Source organism: Phyllostomus hastatus, unplaced genomic scaffold, assembly GCF_019186645.2.
Source record: "Phyllostomus hastatus isolate PE091 unplaced genomic scaffold, TTU_PhHast_1.1 phas_scaffold_60, whole genome shotgun sequence".
NCBI classification, from domain to species: Eukaryota; Metazoa; Chordata; class Mammalia; order Chiroptera; family Phyllostomidae; genus Phyllostomus; species Phyllostomus hastatus.
Genome location: NW_025334038.1, coordinates 15,546,585 through 15,556,984, shown reverse-complemented (window position 1 = coordinate 15,556,984; position 10,400 = coordinate 15,546,585). Strand labels below are relative to the sequence as shown.

Genomic DNA, 10,400 nt, shown 5'->3' with positions numbered 1-10,400 from the left:
TAGTAAAGGGCAGGGGAATGTAGACAACTGTAACTGAACAACAAAAAGGAAGAAATAATAAGGGAGATAATCATAAAAAATAAAATTAAAATGTTACACATATAAAAAAGACAATACAAAATCAAACCTTTTAAAAGGTATTAGATTAGTAAATCAACCAGAAATTAAAATACCAGAATCTGAGGATGAAGGAAAGCACACTGAGATGGGTTCAACCCAGAGGGGTTTTCCCTTTAGGACGTTTCACATTTCATAAGTGACATGGGGCTCAGAAGCTCAATAGCCAAGCAGAAAGCAGTGACTACAGTTGGACTGGAAAACTGACCTGAGCCTCATGCAGTCCCATGAGACTATGAAATTGAATGTGGACATTTGGACTCTAAGTCAGTTAGCTAAGGATAGTCCAAGAGACCACAGAAAAGGGGAATATATTGAAATGTGAAAAACTATCTGCCCACACTTCCTATTAAGACATATACTTATCTTTTGGCAGAGGGGTTAAGAAAGCAAGAGGAAAGAAATAGATAAGAGACATGATCAGAGCTTTTGGCAGTCTCTCTGGACTGAAAAGATAAGTGGAACTTCTGGGCCCACCAAAGTACTCTGGTAAACACCCCAAATTCCATTGTAGGAGTAAGAATGAAATACCATAATAGGAATAAAGATACGACAGCTCTCAGAAAATTCTGAAGCCCACTTTTAAACGAGCTCAAACCAGACTGAACTAAGGCTCTCTACCCACAATAAATCCTTTGTGGAAGAAAGACAGTATGAGCCAGAACTTTAAATCATCTGTATAGATTTACTATTTATTTTTAAATATATTTTATTGATTCTATTTTTCAGTTGCTCCGTTTTTTTCTCCCCTTTATTCCCCTCTGCCCTGTACCGACCCTTCCACCAGCTTTCCCCCACCATAGTTCATGTCCATGGATCATAAATTTAAGTTCTTTGGCTTCTCCATTTCCCACACTATTCTAAACCTCTCCTGTCTATATATCTTTCCCTCAGCCTCTCCTCTCCCCCTCCCCACTGATAACCCTCCATGTGATCTCTATTTCTGTGATTCTGTTCCTGTTCTAGTTGTTTGCTGTTTGTTTTTGCTTTTGTTTTTAGGTTCAGTTGTTAACAATTGTGAGTTTGTTGTCATTTTTCTGTTCATATTTTTGATCATCTTCTTTTTCTTAGATAAGTCCCTTCAACATTTCATAATAATAAGGGCTTGGTGATGATGAACTCCTCTAACTTGAGCTTATCTGGGAAGCACTTTATCTGCCCTTCCATTCTAAGTGATAGCTTTGCTGGATAGAGGAATCTTGGATATAGGTCCTTGCCTTTCATGACTTTGGAATACTTCTTTTCAGCCCCTTCTTGCCTGCAAGGTAAGAATTCACCTTTAACTGTAAGATAATCAACAAAAGAAGAAAGCAAACAAAATATAACCAGAATCACTGAAATTAAGAACAATCTAACAATAGCCGCAGGGGAGTGGGGAGGGGATAGTGGGAAGAAGGGTTTTTGAGAACTACTATAAAAGACACATGGACAAAACCAAGGGGGAGGGTGGAAGCAAGGGAGGGAGGTGGGTTTGGAGGGGGTGGGGGGCATGGGTGGGGAGAAAATATGGACAACTGTAATTGAACAACAGTAAAACACTTTAAATTTAAGAAAAAAGAAATCAGTTAGTCTTATGAGAACTCCTTTGTAGGTAACTTTCTCCTTTTCTCTTGCTGCTTTTTAAGATTCTCTCCTTATCTTTAATCTTGGATAATGTAATTATGATGTGCCTTGGTGTGTGCTTCCTTGGGTCCAACTTCTTTGAGACTCTCTAAGCTTCCGGGACTTCATAGAGATCTATTTCCTTTGCCAGATTAGGGAAGTTCTCCATTATTTTTTCAAATAAATTTTCAATTTCTTGCTCTTTCTCTTATCCTTCTGGCACCCCCATGATTTAGATCAGGGGTGTCAAACTCATTTTCACCAGGGGCCACTTCAGCCTCACAGTTGTCTTCAAAGTGCCAAAATAGTTTAAGACTGTATAAATGTAACCATTCTTTAGCTGTTAAGGAGTTGAAATTACATTGAGCTCTTTGAAGGCAACTGTGAGGCTAATGTGGCCCCGGGGAGGAAATGAGTTTGACACCTCTGATTCAGATGTTGGAACATTTCAGTTGTCCCAGACATTCCTAAGCCTGTTCTCTCTCTCTCTCCCTCTCCATCTCTCTCTCTCTCTCTCCCTTTCTCTCTCTCTCTCTCTTTTCTTTTTTTTTAATTCTTTCTTCATTCTGTTCTGCTTGAATGTTTATTTCTTCCTTCTGCTCCAAACTGTTTATCTGAGTCCTGGATTCCTTCCCATCACTGTTGGTTCCCTGTGCATTTTCCTTTATTTGATTTTGCATAGCCTTCCCTTTTTCCTCTATTTTATGACCATACTCAACCATTTCTGTGAGCTATTAAATTGGGTCTGCCTGATTACCAGTGTTTTGAACACCACATCTGAGAGATTGGCTATCTCTTCATTGCTTAATTGTATTTTTTCTGGAGATTTGATCTGTTCTTTCATTTGGGCCATATTTTTTCTCAGTGCACCTGGTATGTAGTAAGGAGCAGAGCTTTAGGTATTCACCAGGGTGGGGCAACCCAGGTAGCTGCATTGTAATACTACATGTGGGGGAGGCATCCGATAGGGTACAATGCCACTTGCTCAGGTCTTAACCGGCTTTCAGTCACTTCCTCCGCTAACCACAAGCAAATTGTGCCCTGCTGGTACTTATTCCTTGGTAGGTGGTTTTGTTTATGTTCTAGTTCCCTATGGGCCTCTCCAACAAACTCTCCTGTGAGGCTGGGAATTTTCTTGTCGCCTCAAGCCCACAGGATTTTTTAGTCAGAGGTTTTGAGGCTTTATTTCCCCATGCTGGAACCCTGTGTTGCATGGTCTGTCTTGCTCCCCAGTTGTTCCTCATGGTTTATCCACATGCAAATGTGGGGCTGCCCACTCCACCAGCCATCGCCCTGCCCACCCCAGTCCTCTAGTGACCACCTTGCTGTGAATGCTCTCCACCATGGCTGCCCATCTTCACCACTCCTACCAGTCTGGACAAATGTTTCTTCTTTAACTCTTTGGTTATTGGACTTCCATACAGTTCAATTTTCTGGCAATTCTGATTATTTTCTGTTTTTAAATTTGTTGTTGTCTTTCTTTTCATTGTGTGAGGATGCAAAGTGTATCTATCTATACCTTCATCATGCCTGGAAGTTTGTGTGCCAGGACTTTTTTGATTACTACTTCGATTTCCTCCACTGTTATCAGTGTGTTGAGGCTTTCTGCTTCTTCATTCAGTTTTGAGAGATTATATTTTTTAGAAATTTGTCTATTTCACCCTGATTTTCAAATTTATTGGCAAATAAATAGTTGTATGTAATAATTTCTTACAATTCCTTGTGTTTCTGTGGTATAGCTTGTAATCTTCCTCTTTCGTTTCTGATTTTGTTTAGTTCAGTTCTTTCTCTTTTTTCTTGATGAGTCTGCTTCAAGGCTTGTCAATTTTGTTTATCTTTTCAAAGAACCAGCTCCTGGATTTATTGACCCTTTGTATCATTGTTTTAGTCTCTGTGTCATTTAACTCAGCTATGATCTTGGTTATGTGTTTCTTTCTACTCTCTCTGGGCTTTGTTTGTTGTTCCTGCCATTGTTGTAGATGTAGGATTAGGTTGTTTATTTGAAATGTTTCTATCTTTTTAGGACAGGCCTATATTGCTATCAACCTCCCTCTCAAGACTGCCTCTTCTGTGTCCCATAAGATTTGTACTGTTGTGTGTTCATTTTCTTTGTTTCCAGAAACTTTTTGATTTCTTCCTTGATCTCATTCTTAATCCACTCATTGTTTAATACAATGGTATTTAGTCTCCATGTATTTGAGTGTTTTTTAATTTTTTCCTTGCAGTTGGTTTCTAGTTTCAGTACCTTATAGTCAAAGAAATGGTAGATATGATTTCAATTTTCTTGAATTTGTTGAGGCTTCTTTTGTGTTCTACTATGTGGTCTATCTTTGAAAATATTCCACGTGTGTTTGAAAAGAATGCACTTTGCTTCTTTGGGATGAAATGTTATATACATATATAAAGTCCATTTGATCTAGGACATCATTCAATGCCACAATATCATTGTTGATATTTTTTTTGGAAGCTGTATTCATTTTTGATAGTGGGGTGTTAAAATCCCCTAGGATAAGTGTGTTGCTGTCTATATCTTTGTTGAAGTCCTCCAAAATTTTTCTTATATATTGGGTGCTCCAGTGTTGGGTGCATATATGTTTTTTGTGTTTTTTAAAATTATTTTCTTTTAGAATTTTCTTTTTTTTAAGATTTTATTTATTTATTTTCAGATTGGGAAGGGAGGGAGGGAGAGAGAGAGAAACATCAATGTGCAGTTGATGGGGGTGATGGCCTGCAACCCAGGCATGTACTCTGGCTGGGAATCGAACCTGTGACACTTTGGTTTGCAGCCCGTGCTCAATCCACTGAGCTACACCAGCCAGGGCGGGTGCATATATGTTTACAATGCTTATGTCTTCAGGATGGATTCTTCCCTTGAGTATTTTGAAGTGTCCTTCTGTGTCTCTTTTTATGGCTTTTGTTTTCAAGCCTATTTTGTCTAATAAAATATTGCTACACCAGCTGTTCTTTTGCTGTCCATTTTCTTGGAATATTTTTTTTCCAACACTTCACTTTCAGTCTGTGTAGGTCTTTTGTTCTGAGATGGGTCTCTTGTAGGCAGCATATATGAGGTCATGTTTTCTTATTCATTCAACTATCCTATGTCTTTGATTGGAGCATTAAGGTACTCATTAATTGCCATTTCCCCCCTTTCTACCTGTGTACCTCTCCCTCTCTTTTTTTTCTTCTTTTGTTAAAGCAGTCCCTTTAGCATCTCTTGCAGCACTGGTTTGGTGGAGGTGTATTCTTTGAGCCTTCTTTTGTCTGGGAAACTCCTTATTTCACCTTTCATTTTAAATGAGAGATTTGCTGTGTATTCTTGGTTGCAGGCCTTAGCTTTTCATTACTTGGAATATTTCTTGCCATTCCCTTCTGGCTTGTAGCATTTCCACTGAGAAGTCAGCTACTAGCCTTATTGGGGCTCCCTTATATGTTAGTCCCTGTTTCTCCCTTGCTTCCTTTAAGATTCTCTCTTTGTCTCTGAATTTTACCATTTTAATTATGATGTGTCTTGGCATGGGCCTCTTTGGGTTCATCTTGATTGGAACCCTCTGTGCTTCTTGGACTTGTGTGACCTTTTCTCTCATCAAACTGGGGAATTTTTCTATCATTATTTTTTTCAATTTTTCTAGCCCTTACTCCTCTTCTCCTTCTGGTATCCCTATTATATGGATATTATTATGTTTCATGTTGTCCTGCAGCTCCCTTTATCCATTTTTGCATCATCTTTCCTTTTCTTGCTCTTTCTGGGAAAGAGTATTTTTTTCTACCTTGTCCTCCAGCTCATTGTTTTGATCCTCTGCTTAATCTAGCCCCCTTTTGATTCCTTCTACTGTGTTCTTCATTTCAGAAATTGTGTTCTTCATTTCCTCTTGGCTCTTGTTGACAGTTTCTATGTCCTTTTTCATGCTGATATTGTTCATGGTAATTTCTTTGTATCTTCCCTCTAGTTCTTTGTAATTCTCACTGAGCTTTCTTCTAAACATTGTTTTTGCACTCAATGTCTGATAGTTTACTTGCCTCTATTTCATTTACCACTGTTTGTGGGGATTCCTACTATCCTTTTGATTGAGAGTTGTTTCTTTGTCTCCCCACTGTAGAGAAGACTCTTCTTGTTTGTTTCTGCTTCTCAAATTGATCTTCTTTGATTCCCTGTCTTTGTGGTATGAATCCTATGGTAGGAGATTTTTGGATTCAGTGGTACAGTCTCCCTGATCTCCTGTACTTGATGCTCTTGGGATACCCCTTATGCCCTTTATGTTGGATTTCTGGATGTAATTGGCTTTTGATTATTGTTGGGTCATTCTTTGGTGGGTCCTTCTCTCCAGTTGGTTGACTGAGGGTCACTCTGACCACCATGTCTTGTATGCTGTTGTGCAGTTGCAGCCAGGTTGTGCTAAAGCTGATTCTTCTGTCTGTCTGAGGTTATAAGGCTTCTCTCTCACTATTGTTCAATTGGTTTTTCCAGGTGATTTCCCCACAATTTAGTTGTAATTCCAAATTGATCCTGGGAGGAAGTTAGTGTGCCTTCTACTCAGTCCTCTGCCATCTTGGACCCCTTCAGAAATGGATGGATTAAATTAAACAAACAGAAAAAAAAAGATGGCAAATAATATAAATTAAGAAATATATAAAAGTCTGTGAGAAAGTATTTCTAAAACCTATGGTAGACAGGGAGTTAATACCTTTAATGTTTAGAGAACTATTAAAAACCAAAAGAATAAAATCTCAATATAAATATAAACTGAGGAATTAAGTGGGTAGTTTTCAAATAAAAAAAAATAATGGGCAAAAAATATTTTCATTAGTAATTAAATAAATGTAAATTTAAAAAACATTGAGATACCATTTTTCACCTTTCATTCATATCATAAATATCTGTTTAGCATCTTCTACCTGTGGAATCTATATATATCCCAGGAACTTGAAATCTAGAAGTGAACTGACAGTCTGTGTTCTTACTGGTGAGAAAATCAAGGCTCACAGAATTTAAGTAACTTGCCCCAGGTCACACAGCTAGTTAAAGCAGGGCTGAGTGTGAATGCTGCACTCTTGCTCCTAACAGCCCTACCTGACTATTTTTATTTAGCTGAAGCTGAGACCTTCCTCTTTGGGCCTCCAGTCCATGTGGGCCTCCGGGACTAGCCTGAGGAGGGAGGGAATGTCCATCCCTGGTCACTCAACAGTCAAATAAGGGGTCAAACACCCACAAGGAGATCCTTGCCCAGCCCAGTGTGGACCAGGACCCAGGAGGCAGACTTAGCAGTTCAGGCCCCTTCCTTACCTGACATATAGCCTCTTCCTGCCTTTCAGGCTTCAGCTCTAGAGGCACAGGTCTCCATTTAGCCCCTGCCTTCTCCTGGCTGTGGCCTTCCTAAGAGACCTGGCTTCCCTGAGTATTGGCATCCTCCTCTGTAAAGAGGGTTAATGATGGATATGACCACAGAATTGCTGTGCTGTGGACTCATTAAAGGAGAGTGCTTTTGTGCAGCACCAGCCAGTAGAGCTAGTTCTTGTCTGAGACATGGCATGGGACTCTGAGTCTACTACCAACTGCCACTTCTACTGCTTTCAAGGGGAGCCCACATTTGCTACTCTGTGCATCCTGCCTGACACCATTGTGGGTGCAGCCTTGATAAGGCCTTACTGCCAGCCCAGGCCTTCAGCCAGGTAAACATCCTGGTGTACCACACAAATGTGAAATGACCCCATGCCCCTGCAGCTGTCAAAGAACAGTTCAGAGATATTGTGGGTTTTGTCCCACACCACCACAGTAAAACAAATATCACAATGAAGCAAGTCACATGAATTTGGGGTCTTTTAGGGCATATAAAAGTTATGTTATACTACATTGTAGTCAGTGCACAATAGCATCATGTCTAAAAATATTGTGTACATACCTTAATTTAAACATATTTTATTGCAAAAAAATGTTAACAGTCATTAAGCCTTCAGCAAGTCATAATCTTTTTCCTGGTCGGGGGTGGGGTCAGGCCTCAAGGTTGTTGGTGCTGACTGATCAGGGTGGTTGTTGGTGAGGGTTGGGGTGGCTGTGGGAATATCTTAAAATAAGACAATAAAGTTCAATGAGTCAATCAACTCTTCCTTTCACAAAAGACTTCTCTGTGGCATGGGATGCTATTTGATAGCATTTACCCTGTAGAACTTCTTTCAAAATTGAACTCAATCCTCTCAAACCTTGTCATAGCTTTATCAACTAAGTTTATGTGATATTCTAAATCACTTGTTGCCATTTCAACAATCTTCACAGCATCTTCACCAGGATTCAATTCCATCTCAAGAAACCACTTTCTTTGCTCATCCAGGAGCAGCAACTCTTCATCATTAAAGTTCTATCATGAGATTGCAGTGATTCAGTCACAATTTCAGGCTCCACTTCTAATTCTCTTGCTATTTCCACCACATCTGTATTTACTTCCTCCATGAAAGTATTGCACCCCTTAAAGTCATCCATGAGAGTTGGAATCAACTTCTTTCAATTAACTTCCATTAATGTTGCTATTTTTGACTTCTTCCCATGAATCACAAATGTTTTTAAATGACATCCTGCATGGTGAATACTTTTCAGAAAGATTTACTTTGCCCAGGTCCATCAAAGGATTCACTATCTATGACAGCCATAGCTTTATGAAATGTATTTCTTAAATAATGAGACTTAGAAATTTAAATTACTCCTTGATTCATAGGCTACAGAATGGATGTTGTGTTAGCAGCATAAAAACAGCATTAATCCACTCAACAGCATTAATCCACTGTGGCTCAGTGGATTGAGTTCTAGCCTGTGAACCAAGAGGTTGCTGGTTTGATTCCCAGGTAGGGAATGTGCCTGGATTGTGGGCCAGGTCCCCAGTGGCAGGGCACATGAGAGGCAACCATACATTGATGTTTCTCTCCTTCTCTTTTTCCCTCTCTTATCCTCTTTCTAAAAAATAAATAAATAAAATCTTTAAACATCATTGCCCATCTCCATCAAAGCTCTTTGGTGATCAAGTACATTGTGAATGAGCAGGAATAGTTTAAAAGAAATCTTTTTTTCTGAGCAGTAGATCTCAACAGTGGGTTTAAGATATTCAAACCATGTTATAAACAGATGTGTTGTCATCCAGGATTTGTTGTTGCATTTACAATGCACATGCAGAGTAGATTTAGTATGGTTTTTAAGGGCCCTAGGATTTTTGGAGTGGTAGATGAGTATTGGCTTCAACTTAACATCACAGCTGCATGAACCCCTAACAAGAGAGTCAGCCTGTTTTTTGACTCTTTGAAGATAGGCATTGACTTCTCCTTTCTATGAAAGTCCTAGGTTGCCTCTTCTTCCAATATGAGACTGTTTCATATACATTGAAAATCTGTTTTTACTATAGCCACCTTCACTTATTACCTTATTTCTATCTCCTGAATAAATCACTACAGCTTCTACATCAGCACTTGCTGCTTCATCTTGAACTTTGATGTTATGGAGACAACTTCTTTCCTCAAACCTCATGAACCAAACTCTGGTAGCTTCAGATGTTTCTTCTGAAGCTTCCTCGCCTCTGTCGGCCTTCATAGAACAGAAGACAGTTAGGATCTTGGTCTGGATGAGGTTATAGCTTAAGGGAATGTTGTGGTTGGTCTGATCTTTTATATAGACCACTAAAACTTTCTCCATATCAGCAATAAGGCTGTTTCACTTTCTTATCAGACTGTTTCACTTTTTAATCATTCATGTGTGCATTGGAATAGCACTTTTAACTTCCTTTGCATTCCCAATTTGGCTAACTGTTTGGCACAAGAGACCTACCTTTCAGCCTATCTCAGCTTTCAACATGATTTCCTCACTAAGCTTAATTGTTTCTACCTTTTGATTTAGAGTCAGAGTGATGTGACTATTTTTTTTTCACTCAGACACTTATTAGAGGCCATTATAGGGAAATTAATTGGCTTCATTTCAATATTGTTGTGTCTCTGGGAATAGGGAGGTTTGAGAATATGAAGAGAGGAGATTGGGAGTGGGGAGAGCAGTTGATGGAACAGTCAGGACACATACATTTATCAATTAAGAGTGCTGCTATAGTACCCCAAAATAATTACAATGGTAACATCAGAAGTCACTAATCACTGATCACCATAACAAATATAATTAAAAAGTTTGAAATATTACAAGAATCACCAAAATGTGGCACAGAGACACAAAGTGAGCAAATGCTATTGAAAAAATCATGCTGGTAGACTTGCTCCAGAGTTGCTACAAAAAACAGCTCCATAACACAATAAAGTGAAGTACAATAAAGTCTATAGATGCTATGGCTCTGGGCCAGACTCCCTGCATGCCCACCACCCCTCTTTTGGTGCCCAGAGAGTGATGTTGCCCTTTCATTGGCTACTCAGAACACCTGAGCCAGACTGTATCTCATTACCATAAAAGGCTCCTTTTTAAAGGAGGCTGGTAAAGAGGGGAAGGGAGAGAAATAAACATTCCCACTTGGATTTTAAAAAGGCGGTCACTGCAGAGCTTGAAGAAAGTGCTATGGCCAGCCAGGTTCCCAGCTGCTTGTACTAGAGACAGAGGGGCAGTGCCTGCTAGGGCCTGGTCTCTGGGACAGATGAGCCCTTTCCCCACAGTGATGCTGGGGCAGGCAGTCCATACAAGACATAGCCTCTTTGAAACCCAACCCTCCTCA

At 39.5% G+C, this 10,400-nt stretch overlaps 1 pseudogene; it reads right to left on the bottom strand.

Moving 5' to 3' along the window:
• Positions 1 to 7,712: 7,712 nt before the first annotated feature.
• On the bottom strand, positions 7,713 to 9,642 carry LOC123810319 (annotated as a pseudogene).
• Positions 9,643 to 10,400: the final 758 nt, after the last annotated feature.